Source organism: Salmo trutta, chromosome 1, assembly GCF_901001165.1.
Source record: "Salmo trutta chromosome 1, fSalTru1.1, whole genome shotgun sequence".
NCBI classification, from domain to species: Eukaryota; Metazoa; Chordata; class Actinopteri; order Salmoniformes; family Salmonidae; genus Salmo; species Salmo trutta.
This window is the reverse complement of record NC_042957.1, coordinates 51,020,675-51,034,752: the sequence shown is the minus strand read 5'-3', so window position 1 is coordinate 51,034,752 and position 14,078 is coordinate 51,020,675. Positions and strand designations below refer to the sequence as shown.

The 14,078-nt window shown below is 46.6% G+C and overlaps 1 long non-coding RNA gene across 1 annotated transcript in view; it reads right to left on the bottom strand.

Annotated features, from left to right (window-relative positions):
• LOC115198824 (uncharacterized) overlaps nucleotides 1-14,078 on the bottom strand; it is a 166,166-nt gene that overhangs the window by 81,144 nt on the left and 70,944 nt on the right. The gene's annotated exons all lie outside the window — the stretch shown is intronic.

Sequence of the window (14,078 nt, the reverse complement as noted above, 5' to 3'; positions counted from 1 at the left end):
TGGCATTGAGGAGTACACCACATCAGTCACTGGCTTCATCAATAAGTGCATCGATGACGTTGTCCCCACAGTGACTGTACATACATAGCCCAACCAGAAGCCATGGATTACAGGCAACATTCGTACTGAGCTAAAGGGTAGAGCTGCTGCTTTCAAGGAGTGGGACTCAAGCCCGGAAGCTTATAAGAAATCCCGCTATGCCCGCCAACGAACCATCAAACAGGCAAAGCGAATATACAGGACTAAGATCAAATCGTACTACACCGGTTCCGACACTTGTCGGATGTGGCAGAACTTGCAAACTATTACAGACTACAAAGGGAAGCACAGCTGAGAGCTTCCCAGTGACACGAGCCTACCAGACGAGCTAAATAACTTCTATACTCGCTTCGAGGCAAGCGACACTGAAACATACATGAGAGCATCAGCTGTTCCGGACAACTGTGTGATCACACTCTCCACAGCCAATGTGAGTAAGACCTTTAAATAGGTCAACATTCACAAGGCCATTCATGCCAGACGGATTACCAGGACATGTACTCTGAGCATGTGCTGACCAACTGGCAAGTGTCTTCACTGACATTTTCAATCTGTCCCTGTTTGAGTCTATAATACCAACATGTTTCAAGCAGACCACCATAGTCCCTGTTCCCAAGAACATTAAGGTAACCTGCCTAAATGACTACATTTACATTACAGTCATTTAGCAGACACTCTTATCCAGAGCAACTTACAGTAGTGAATGCATACATTTCATTTTCATTTCATACATTTTTATTCCCCCCCATACTGGCCCCCCGTGGGAATCAAACCCACAACCCTGGCGTTGCAAACACCATGTGTTGCAAACACCATGCTCTACCAACTGAGCTACAGGGAAGACCCGTAGCACTCACGTCTGTAGCCATAAAATTGCTTTGAAAGGCTGGTCATGGCTCACATCCACACCATTGTCCAAGAAACCCTAGACCCACTCCAATTTGCATACCGCCCCAACAGATCCAGAGAGGATGCAATCTCTACTGCACTCCACATTGCCCTTTCACACCTGGACAAAAGGAACACCTATGTGAGAATGCTGTTCATTGACTACAGCTCAGCGTTCAACACCATAGTGCCCTCAAAGCTCATCACTAAGTTAAGGACACTGGAACTAAACACCTCCCTCTGCAACTGGATCCTGGACTTCCTGACGGTCCGCCCCCAGGTGGTAAGGGTAGGTAACAACACATCCGCCACGCTGATCCTCTAGATGGGGGCCCAGTGCTCAGTCCCCTCGTGTACTCCCTGTTCACTCACGACTGCATGGCCAGTCATGACTCCAACACCATCATTAAGTTTGCAGATGACACAACAGTGGTAGGCCTGATCACCGACAACGATGAAACAGCCTATAGGGAGGAGGTCAAAGACCTGACCGTGTTGTGCAAGGACAACAACCTCTCCCTCAACGTGATCAAAACAAAGGAGATAATTGTGGACTACAGGAAAAGGAGGACCGAGCACGCCCCCATTTTCATCGACGGGGCTGTAGTGGAGCAGGTTGAGAGTTTCAAGTTCCTTGGCGTCCACATCACCAATAAACTAACATGGTCCATGCACACCAAGACAGTCGTGAAGAGGGCACGACAAAGCCTATTCCCCTTCAGGAGACTGAAAAGATTTGGCATGGGTTCTCAGATCCACAAAAGTTTTTACAGCTGCACCATCGAGAGCATCCTGACGGGTTGCATCACTGCCTGGTATGGCAACTGCTCGGCCTTCAACCGCAAGACACTACAGAGGGTAGTGCGTATGGCCCAGTACATCACAGGGGCCATGCTTCCTGCCATCCAGGACCTCCATACCAGGCGGTGTCAGAGGAAGGCCCTAAAAATTGTCAAAGACTCCAGCCACCCTAGTCATAGACTATTCTCTCTGCTACCGCACGGCAAGCAGTACCAGAGCGCCAAGTCTAGGTCCAAGAGGCTTCTAAACAGCTTCTACCCCCAAGCCATAAGACTCCTGAACATCTAATTAAATGGCTACCCAGACTATATGCATTGCCCCCCCCCCTTCTAAGATGCTGCTACTCTCTGTCATTATCTATGCATAGTCACTTTAATAACTCTACCTACATGTACATATTACCTCAATTACCTCAACACCGATGCCCCCGCACATTGACTCTGTACCAGCACCCCCTTTATATAGCCCCACTATTGTTATTTACTGCTGTTCTTTAATTATTTGTTATTGTTATCTCTTACTTTTTGGGGGGTATTTTCTTAAAACTGCATTGTTGGTTAAGGACTTGTAAGTAAGTATTTCACTGTAAGGTTTACACCTGTTGTATTCAGCGCATGTGAAAAGTACAATTTGATTTGAGGTGTGCTATAATGTAGATGACTGAGATATGATATATGAATAGCAGCAGAGTAAAGATGCAGACTAATGTGTGACACCTCCTTGGGGGATGTACTGTGCGGTTTACATTGAGGAGCTGTGAAGGAGAGGACTTCTCGGGTCCAAAAAGTTGGACCTGGACCCGAACAGACCCGAGGATAATCAGATCCAGATACGACCCGGACCCAATAGAAAAATTTCAATTTCAGACCCGAACCCGTGAAGAACTCTACTGGGGAGCAATTTTGAAAATATATAATTTCTATTGTCTCACTCACACACAGGGCCTTTGGAAATTTCATTTGATTGGAACATCCTAATCCCTGAAATGACAAGCAATTTCATCAGTGGATCAGGATGATTTACAGAAAAAAGCTGCGTGGAAGTGGATTTCCTGAAATTGACTAAAATTGGCAGTTTCCTGCCTTTCGAAAGCCAGCTTTTCATCCATCTATTTTTAAACCAATATTTTCTGCAGTTGCACAATTAGAGCTAAATCCAGACTAATGAATTAAAATGGAAAATGTGCTGTATCTGAGAGGAACAAACAGGTATTCTGAGGGAGAGTGCAGGTCAGGTTATATGGAGAGTTGCTTTCAGATCAAGAGCGTGATCCCCCCTGGCAAGCTAGTTATGTCCAATCATGTACACTGAGAATGAATGGTGCTTTTGACTTGGTGAACATCGGAGTGTGAGCCGTCTGTCTGTCAACATGAGGCAGCGGTTGTAGTTATATCTGCAATGTTAACATTGGACAATGTGTTCACAAGCTGATGCTCTGACAGCAGGTGCTTTAATTTAAACCTGAGTGACTTCAAAATGCTTATTGTATGTGTAGGTGCACTTGATTGAGCTCACTCATTAATGTTCCGGGGTGGGTGGAGTTTGAACCTCAGGATCAATGGAATTGGTTTCCTACCGAAGATCATCAGGGCTTTGATTTGCTGACCTTACGTTAAACAAGTGCACATCCTGGTGGATGCCAGTTTTCTTTGATCATCCTACCTTCATGAAATGTCAGTATGCATACATTATTGACAAGATTTTTTCACTCTCATTTCTTAAGATGTCTCAGCCACACATTAGATGAGTAACTATACTCTTGTACATTTAGTTGGGAATGTTCTGAAAGTTATAGTTAGTAATAGAAAGTCTGTCCAAAAGAATGGAAGTTACCATATACACTGGATTCAACTGATATTCTGGTTCTGATCTGATTGCTCTTAATAAGTTAGTCAAAACTTTACAACACAACTAGGAAACAGACAGAATAGAACAACACCTACAGCCTTCCCTGTAGCTCAGTTGGTAGAGCATGGTGTTTGCAACACCAGGGTTGTGCGTTCGATTCCCACGGGGGGCCAGCACAAAAAAAAAAAAAATGATGTATGAAATGAAATGTATACATTCACTACTGTAAGTCGCTCTGGATAAGGGCGTCTGCTAAATGACTAAAATGTAAATGTAAACACAAAACTTCTAAGAAGCCAGGCCTGTTATTCATAGCGGATTTTGAAAAGGCCTTTGATACAGTGAGACTGAACTTTTTATATAAATCAATTTCGGTGAGTCTCTTATTCAATGGCAAAAAGTAATATATAGCAACCCCAGGTGTAAAATAGTAAATAGTGGCTACTTCTCAGAGAGTTTTGAACTGTCAAGAGGAGTTAAACAAGGGTATCCACTGTCACCATATCTGTTCGTAATGGCCATCGAAATGCTAGCTATTAAAATTTGATTAAATAACAACAGAGGATTAGAAATCCAAGGCTTAAAAACAAAGGCGTCCATGTATGCCAATGACTCAAGTTTTATATTAAGTTGTCACTCTAGATCCATGCAATGTCTCTCGACTAAAACATAAAATATGTGTACCATATGTCGTATATATCTTTAAAAAACACAACTTTTACATTACCATGCAGTGTACCTATAAAATGGGTTGACGGTGAAGTAGACATACTTGGTATTCATATCACAAAAGATATGAGCTCTCCACAATGAATTCCAATACAAAAATATAAACATTTTGCTTTATCTGGGATGCTAAACCAGAAAAGATAAAGCGTGCCTATCTAATTAATGAATATGAACTGGTTTGACTGAGATTATTAAATATCAAAGCACTAAACCTCTCTCTAAAAGCTTCACAAACAAAAAAGTTTTACTTGAACCCAAAATGGTTCTCAAGTAGATTACTAAGAAAAGCTCATCCCTTGTTAAAAATGGCATTTTTGCCTTTGTGCAGATTTCCATGTCTAATTGAAAATGAAACCTTGTTCAAATTATCTCTCTTTTTCAAACAAGCATTGCAGAGCTGGTTACACTTGCAATTTCATCCCCCAGAAAATATATTACAACAAATATTATGGTTGAACTCAAATGTGCTGGTTGATAAAAGACCGGTATTTATGTTAATTAAAAGGGTATTTTCTTTTTACATTTACATTTATGTCATTTAGCAGACACTCTTATCCAGAGCGACTTACAAATTGGTGCATTCACCTTATGATATCCAGTGGAACAACCACTTTACAATAGTACATCTATAACTTTTTTGGGGGGGAGGGTGGGGTGGTTAGAAGGATTACTTAATCCTATCCCAGGTATTCCTTAAAGAGGTGGGGTTTCAGGTGTCTCCGGAAGGTGGTGATTGACTCCGCTGTCCTGGCGTCGTGAGGGAGCTTGTTCCACCATTGCGGTGCCAGAGCAGCGAACAGTTTTGACTGGGCTGAGCGGGAACTGTGCTTCCGCAGAGGTAGGGTGGTGAGCAGGCCAGAGGTGGATGAACGCAGTGCCCTTCTTTGGGTGTAGGGACTGATCAGAGCCTGAAGGTACGGAGGTGCCGTTCCCCTCACAGCTCCGTAGGCAAGCACCATGGTCTTGTAGCAGATGCGAGCTTCAACTGGAAGCCAGTGGAGTGTGCGGAGGAGCGGGGTGACGTGAGAGAACTTGGGAAGGTTGAACACCAGACGGGCTGCGACGTTCTGGATGAGTTGTAGGGGTTTGATGGCACAGGCAGGGAGCCCCGCCAACAGCGAGTTGCAGTAATCCAGACGGGAGATGACAAGTGCCTGGATTAGGACCTGCGACACTTCCTGTGTGAGGCAGGGTCGTACTCTGCGAATGTTGCAGAGCATGAACCTACAGGATCGGGTCACCGCCTTGATATTAGCGGAGAACGACAGGGTGTTGTCCAGGGTCACGCCAAGGCTCTTAGCACTCTGGGAGGAGGACACAATGGAGTTGTCAACCGTGATGGCGAGATCATGGAACGGGCAGTCCTTCCCTGGGAGGAAGAGCAGCTCCGTCTTGCCGAGGTTCAGCTTGAGGTGGTGATCCGTCATCCACACTGATATGTCTGCCAGACATGCAGAGATGCGATTCGCCACCTGGTTATCAGAAGGGGGAAAGGAGAAGATGAATTGTGTGTCGTCTGCGTAGCAATGATAGGAGAGACCATGTGAGGATATGACAGAGCCAATTGACTTGGTGTATAGCGAGAATAGGAGAGGGCCTAGAACTGAGCCCTGGGGGACACCAGTGGTGAGAGCACATGGTGCGGAGACGGATTCTCGCCATGCCACCTGGTAGGAGCGACCTGTCAGGTAGGATGCAATCCAAGAGTGAGCCGCACTGGAGATGCCCAACTCGGAGAGGGTGGAGAGGAGGATCTGATGGTTCACAGTATCAAAGGCAGCAGATAGGTCTAGAAGGATCAAGAGTTTTGGAGAGGAAAGAAAGAAGGGATACTGGTCTGTAGTTGTTGACATCGGAGGGATCGAGTGTAGGTTTTTGGAGAAGGGGTGCAACTCTTGCTCTCTTGCAGACGGAAGGGACGTAGCCAGCGGTCAAGGATGAGTTGATGAGCGAGGTGAGGTAAGGGAGAAGGTCTCCGGAAATGGTCTGGAGAAGAGAGGAGGGGATAGGGTCAAGCGGGCAGGTTGTTGGGCGGCCGGCTGTCACAAGTCGCAAGATTTCATCTGGAGAGAGAGGGGAGAAAGAGGTCAAAGCATAGGGTAGGGCAATGTGAGCAGGACCAGCGGTGTCGTTTGACTTAACAAACGAGGATCGGATGTCGTCAACCTTCTTTTCAAAATGGTTGACAAAGTTGTCCGCAGAGAGGGAGGAAGGGGGGAGGGGGAGGAGGATTCAGGAGGGAGGAGAAGCTGGCAAAGAGCTTCCTAGGGTTAGAGGCAGATGCTTGGAATTTAGAGTGGTAGAAAGTGGCTTTAGCAGCGAAACAGAGGAAGAAAATGTGGAGAGAAGGGAGTGAAAAGATGCCAGGTCCGCAGGGAGGCTAGTTTTCCTCCATTTCTGCTCGGCTGCCCGGAGCCCTGTTCTGTGAGCTCGCAATGAGTCGTCAAGCCACGGAGCAGGAGGGGAGGACCGAGCCGGCCAGGAGGATAGGGGATATAGAGAGTCAAAGGATGCAGAAAGGGAGGAGAGGAGGGTTGAGAGGCAGAATCAGGAGATTGGTTGGAGAAGGATTGAGCAGAGGGAAGAGATGATAGGATGGAAGATGAGAGAGTAGCAGGAGAGAGAGAGCGAAGGTTGCGATGGCGCAATACCATCTGAGTAGGGGCAGCGTGAGTAGTGTTGGAGGAGAGCGAGAGGGAAAAGGATACAAGGTAGTGGTCGGAGACTTGGAGGGGAGTTGCAGTGAGATTGGTAGAAGAACAGCATCTAGTAAAGATGAGGTCAAGCGTATTGCCTGCCTTGTGATTAGGGGGGGACGTGAGAGGGTGAGGCCAAAAGAGGAGAGGAGTGGAAAGAAGGAGGCAGAGAGAAATGAGTCAAAGGTAATAATTTTACCTTTTAATTTTTAAATTATATTGTAAATTGGAATGGTAAAGTTATGTCCTTTATGGAGCTATTGGAATTGTATGGGTAGGTCTACTCCAATATTACAACCAATTGATTACAGCATTACCCCAAAAATGGAGGAGGCAGGTGGCAGCGGGAGGATGTAGGAAACTGGTCTGTCTGCCCAATATAAAGGACCAAAACTGTCAGAGGAACAAAAATAGCATAAATAGGAAAGTTTACCAGTTTCATTTAAGGACCAGGAGGTTGACACCTGTGCAGCTGTGCAAAATAGCTGGTAAGTAATTTTTTATGTACCAATTCCATGGCACAGGTTGTTTGAGCTGATATATAAAATGACACAAGATTCAAGACTTCGTGCCTTTCGTGCCTTTCGGCTAAAATTATTGTACAGAATTCTTGCCACCAAAACAATATTGAATATCGGTGACATACAATCATCGCAGCTCTGCAGATTTTATTGTGAGGATACAGAATCAATAGATAATTTGTTCTGGTATTGCCCTCAGGTAGCCTGTTCCTGGTCTCAGGTTCAGGAATGGCTGAAAAAGCATAACAATAATCTAAAATTGACCATAGAAATAGCATTGTTGGCAGATCTGGAGAGACCTGGTCAGTCAATTACTAATATCCGAATATCAAATCAAATGTATTTATATAGCCCTTCTTACATCAGCCGATATCTCAAAGTGCTGTACAGAAACCCAGCCTAAAACCCCAAAAAGCAAGCAATGAAGGTGTAGAAGCACAGTGGCTAGGAAAAACTCCCTAGAAAGGCCAAAACCTAGGAAGAAACCTAGAGAGGAACCAGGCTATGAGGGGTGGCCAGTCCTCTTCTGGCTGTGCCGGGTGGAGATTATAAAAGAACATGGTCATGATGTTCAAATGTTTATAAATGACCAGCATGGTCAAATAATAATAATCAGAGTAGTTGTCGAGGGTGCAACAGGTCAGCACATCAGGAGTAAATGTCAGTTGGCTTTTCATAGCCGATCGTTGAGAGTATCTCTACCGCTCCTGCTGTCTCTAGAGAGTTGAAAACAGAAGGTCTGGAAAAGGTAGCACGTCCGGCGAACAGGTCAGGGTTCCATAGCCGCAGGCAGAACAGTTAAAACTGGAGCAGCAGCACAGCCAGGTGGACTGGGGACAGCAAGGAGTCATCATGCCAGGTAGTCCTGAGGCATGGTCCTAGGGCTCAGGTCCCCCGAGAGAGAGAAAGAAAGAAAGAGAGAAAGAGAGAATTAGAGAGAGCATAGTTAAATTCACACAGGACACTGGAGAAATACTCCAGATATAACAGACTGACCCTAGCCCCCCGACACATAAACTACTGCAGCATAAATACTGGAGGTGTAACGGGCGTCGTAAGGAGTGGACCAAAATGCAGTGGGTATATTGATCATCTTCTTATTTATTGAAGGAAAAAAAATACTTAAACAAAACAAACGACGACAACAGTCCCGTAAGGTGCACAGACTATACAGGAAACACCCACCACAAGAAGACCAAGCAGCGTGGATTGGAGCATCGGGGAGAAGGATGGACATGGGAGTCGGAACGTAGATTCTGGAAGGACAAGTTAAGGGAGCTACGGGAACCTGAGAGGCAGCCCCAAACATTTTTTTTTGGGGGGGGGGGGGCACACGGGGAGTTGGGGTAAGTCAGGCAATAGACCTGAGCCAACTCATCGTGCTTATTATGGGGAGCGTTTGGCGGGGAGAGCACCGTGCTATGCGGAAGTGCGCACGGTCTCGCCCATCCGCACGCACAGTCTGGTGTGGTCGATACTAGCCCCCCGCAAGTGCCTTGCTAGAGTGGGCATCCAACCAGGAAGGAGTATGCCTGCTCAGCACATCTGGCCACCAGTTCATCTCCTAGGCCCAGGCTGCCGCTCTATGCACGGCAGCCATCAGTCCTCAGCACAGCCCAGTTTGCCCTGTGCCAGCAATCCGCCCGTGCCGGGCTACAGTAACAACTCAGCCAGGACGGGTTGTGCAGGCCGTGCGCTCCAGACCTCCAGTGCGTCTTCAAGACCCGGTCTATCCTGTGCCTGCTCCCAGAGCCAGGCCTCCTGCATGTCTCCCCAGCCTGGTGAGTCCTGTGCCTGCGCCCAGAGCCAGGCCTCATGCAAGTCTCCCCAGCCTGGTGAGTCCTGTGCCTGCTCCCAGAGCCAGGCCTCTTGCATGTCTCCCCAGCCTGGTGAGTCCTGTGCCTGCGCCCAGAGCCAGACCTCCTGCATGTCTCCCCAGCCTGGTGAGTCCTGTGCCTGCTCCCAGAGCCAGGCCTCCTGCATGTCCCGCCAGTCCGGAGCCGCCAGAGTCGCCCGCCAGTCCGGAGCCGCCAGAGTCGCCCGCCAGTCCGGAGCCGCCAAAGTCGCCCGCCTGTCCGGAGCCGCCAGAGTCGCCCGCCTGTCCGGCGCCGCCAGAGTCGCACGCCAGTCCGGCGCCGCCAGAGTCGCCCTCCAATCCGGGGCCTGCTGCGAGGGTCCTCAGTCCGGGGTCGGCGGCGAGGGTCCCCACTCCGGAGGCGCCACCTAAGTGGGTCAAGCCGAAGGTGGAGCAGGGTCCACGTCCCGCACCAGAGCCACCGCCGTAAGGAAGGCCCACCCGGACCCTCCCCTTTAGAGTCAGGTTTTGCGGCCGGAGTCCGCACCTTTGGGGGGGGTACTGTCACGCCCTGGCCATAGAGCGGGTTTTATTCTCTATTTTGGTTAGGCCAGGGTGTGACTAGGGTGGGCGTTCTATGTCCTTTTTTCTATGTTTAGTATTTCTTTGTTTTGGCCTGGTATGGCTCTCAATTAGGGACAGCTGTACATCGTTGTCGCTGATTGGGAGCCATACTTAGGTAGCCTGTTTTTCCTTTGGGTTTTGTGGGTGGTTTATTTCTGTTTAGTAATTCTTACCTGACAGAACTGTTTGGCTGTCGGTTTCTGTTTCTTTGTTTCAGTGTTCAGATCAAATAAATGCATGATGAGCACTAACCACGCTGCGCCTTGGTCTACTCCATTTGACAGCCATTACAGGAGGCTGAGACAGGAGGGGTCAGGAGACTCTTAGCAAAAGTATTTATCTATCTTCAACTCACAATCTGTGGATTCTATTCGATTAGATAGATTAAAATTGTATGTTAAACATCACAGCATAGTTGAAAGATATATGGCGTGTAAAAAAACAGGTTGCTGGTTCGGGTTCCCGATTTGACTTGGTCGGAGATCTGTCGATGTGCCCTTGGGCGGTGCGCTAGACCCAGGTTGCTCCTGTGGGTCGCTCTGGATGGGAGTGTCTGCTAGAACACTGAATGTAATGTAAATGTTGAGCAGGTAGGCTGTATGTTTTAATATTCAATAAAAAATATCTGTTTTAATAAAATGCTTGAGCAACAGTTTCCTCATCCTCAGTTAGGACCCATAGGGAATTCACCACCACCATAGAGTGCCTATTTGTACAGTGACATCAAGAGAACAGTATGACACTCTCATGTCAATGTAAAGCTAGTGTTTCTGTGAGAAGGAACACAGTGTAGTGTTGTGGACCTGCTTGGTCGACCTGGTCCTGCTGTCTGCCTGGAGGAGCGGGCCGGTGGCCAGCACACAGATGGCAGGGTGGGAGGACAAGCTGCTACTTCTGGGTTAAATGAAATAAAAATGTGCTCTCAGCCCTTTAGCCATGTTTTGCTAGGTTCCCATTTATTTTGGAAACTTGTTGACTAGACATTCTGGATTCAGGATTCACCCCCATTACTAGGAAAAATAGTTTCATCATCGACTGAAGAACTTTTGGGGAATATAAGCTCCATGTTCTCATTAAAGATTGGTGGTGGAGAGAGCGGTATGATTGAATAGGACATTATAATAAGAGACATTACTAGGGTCATTATTTGATCACAGTCATTGCAGGTATTCCTGTATGGACTTGAGATGAGACCATCCCGTTAATGCTCTCATTGAGGCATCCCAAGTTCCGTTGCTTGAACTGTTAGGTCTACCCACAAGTCTTATGTATTGTATTTTAATATTTGCTTCCCCCTCTAGTACTCTTCATCATCCTCTTCCCCCAGAGAGCCATTTAGATGGAGTGTAATAGATAGCTGCAGCCAGCGAGGAGGACCTGAGTTTCTGCTGTCCCTCTCCAAGGAGCTCCCATAATGGCGCTATCATCATTGTGAACACTGTTCATTTTTCAGGCCCACTGACTACCCAGCCATGCAGAAACACATTTCACAAATGACCAGCACTTTATACAAAAAACAAAAAAATATATTTTAGTGTCACATACACTGGAAAGGTGCAGTGAAATGTGTTGTTATATTGGGTCAGCTATAGTAGGTTCTTTGCGTGACCCAAATCCCTTTAAATATCCATTTATCTCCCAGGTGCAGCTGTGTGTGTGTTTGAGTGTGATGTGTCATTATGTATATTTTCTTTTATTGGCTAGAATTGCTTAAGGTGGACGCACACAGCATGTAGCCTAGTGGTTAAGAGAGTTGGGCCAATAACCAAAAGGTTACTGGTTCAAATCCCCATGCTGATAATGTGAAAAATCTGTCCATGTGCTCTTGAGCAAGGCACTTAACCAGAATTGCTACTGTATGTCGCTCTGGATAAGAGCGTCTGCTAAAATGTGAAACATTTCCATAAGTCACTTTTTCATCATATGTTATTTTATATACAGTATATATATATATATATACTGCAAAAAAAATAAAGGGAACACTTAAACAACACATCCTAGATCTGAATGAATGAAATAATCTTATTAAATACTTTTTTCTTTACATAGTTGAATGTGCTGACAACAAAATCACACAAAAATAATCAATGGAAATCCAATTTATCAACCCATGGAGGTCTGGATTTGGAGTCACACTCAACATTAAAGTGGAAAACCACACTACAGGCTGATCCAACTTTGATGTAATGTCCTTAAAACAAGTCAAAATGAGGCTCAGTAGTGTGTGTGGCCTCCACGTGCCTGTATGACCTCCCTACAACGCCTGGGCATGCTCCTGATGAGGTGGCGGATGGTCTCCTGAGGGATCTCCTCCCAGACCTGGACTAAAGCATCCGCCAACTACTGGACAGTCTGTGGTGCAACGTGGCGTTGGTGGATGGAGCGAGACATGATGTCCCAGATGTGCTCAATTGGATTCAGGTCTGGGGAACGGGCGGGCCAGTCCATAGCATCAATGCTTTCCTCTTGCAGGAACTGCTGACACACTCCAGCCACATGAGGTCTAGCATTGTCTTGCATTAGGAGGAACCCAGGGCCAACCGCACAGCATATGGTCTCACAAGGGGTCTGAGGATCTCATCTCGGTACCTAATGGCAGTCAGGCTACCTCTGGCGAGCACATGGAGGGCTGTGCGGCCCCCCAAAGAAATGCCACCCCACACCATGACTGACCCACCGCCAAACCGGTCATGCTGGAGGATGTTGCAGGCAGCAGAACGTTCTCCACGGCGTCTCCAGACTCTGTCACGTCTGTCACATGTGCTCAGTGTGAACCTGCTTTCATCTGTGAAGAGCACAGGGCGCCAGTGGCGAATTTGCCAATCTTGGTGATCTCTGGCAAATGCCAAATGTCCTGCACGGTGTTGGGCTGTAAGCACAACCCCCACCTGTGGACGTCGGGCCCTCATACCACCCTCATGGAGTCTGTTTCTGACCGTTTGCGCAGACACATGCACATTTGTGGCCTGCTGGAGGTCATTTTGCAGGGCTCTGGCAGACCTCCTCCTGCTCCTCCTTGCACAAAGGCGGAGGTAGCGGTCCTGCTGCTGGGTTGTTGCCCTCCTACGGCCTCCTCCACGTCTCCTGATGTACTGGCCTGTCTCCTGGTAGCGCCTCCATGCTCTGGACACTACGCTGACAGACACAGCAAACCTTCTTGCCACAGCTCGCATTGATGTGCCATCCTGGATGAGCTGCACTACCTGAGCCACTTGTGTGGGTTGTAGACTCCGTCTCATGCTACCACTAGAGTGAAAGCACCGCCAGCATTCAAAAGTGACCAAAATATCAGCCAGGAAACATAGGACCTGAGAAGTGGTCTGTGGTCCCCACCTGCAGAACCACTCCTTTATTGGGGGTGTCTTGCTAATTGCCTATAATTTCCACCTGTTGTCTATTCCATTTGCACAACAGCATGTGAAATTTATTGTCAATCAGTGTTGCTTCCTAAGTGGACAGTTTGATTTCACAGAAGTGTGGTTGACTTGGAGTTACATTGTGTTGTTTAAGTGTTCCCTTTATTTTTTTGAGCAGTGTATATATATATATATATATATATATATATATATATATATATATATATATATATATATAGACACACACACACACACACACACACACACACAGTTGAAGTCGGAAGTTTACATACATTTAGGTTGGAGTCATTAAAACTCGTTTTTCAACCACTCCACACATTTCTTGTTAACAAACTATAGTTTTGGCAAGTCGGTTAGGACATTTACTTTGTGCATGACACAATTAATGTTTCCAACAATTGTTTACAGACAGATTATTTCACTTATAATTCACTGTATCACAATTCCAGTGGGTCAAAAGTTTACATACACTAAGTTGACTGTGCATTTAAACAGCTTGGAAAATTCCAGAAAATGATGTCATGGCTTTAGAAGCCTCTGATAGGCTAATTGACATCATTTGAGTCAATTGGAGGTGTACCTGTGGATGTATTTCAAGGCCTACCTTCAAACTCAGTGCCTCTTTGCTTGACATCATGGGAAAATCAAAAGAAATCAGCCAAGACATCAGAAAAAAGATTGTAGACCTCCACAAGTCTGGTTCATCCTTGGGAGCAATTTCCAAACGCCTGAAGGTACCACGTTCATCTGTACAAACAAT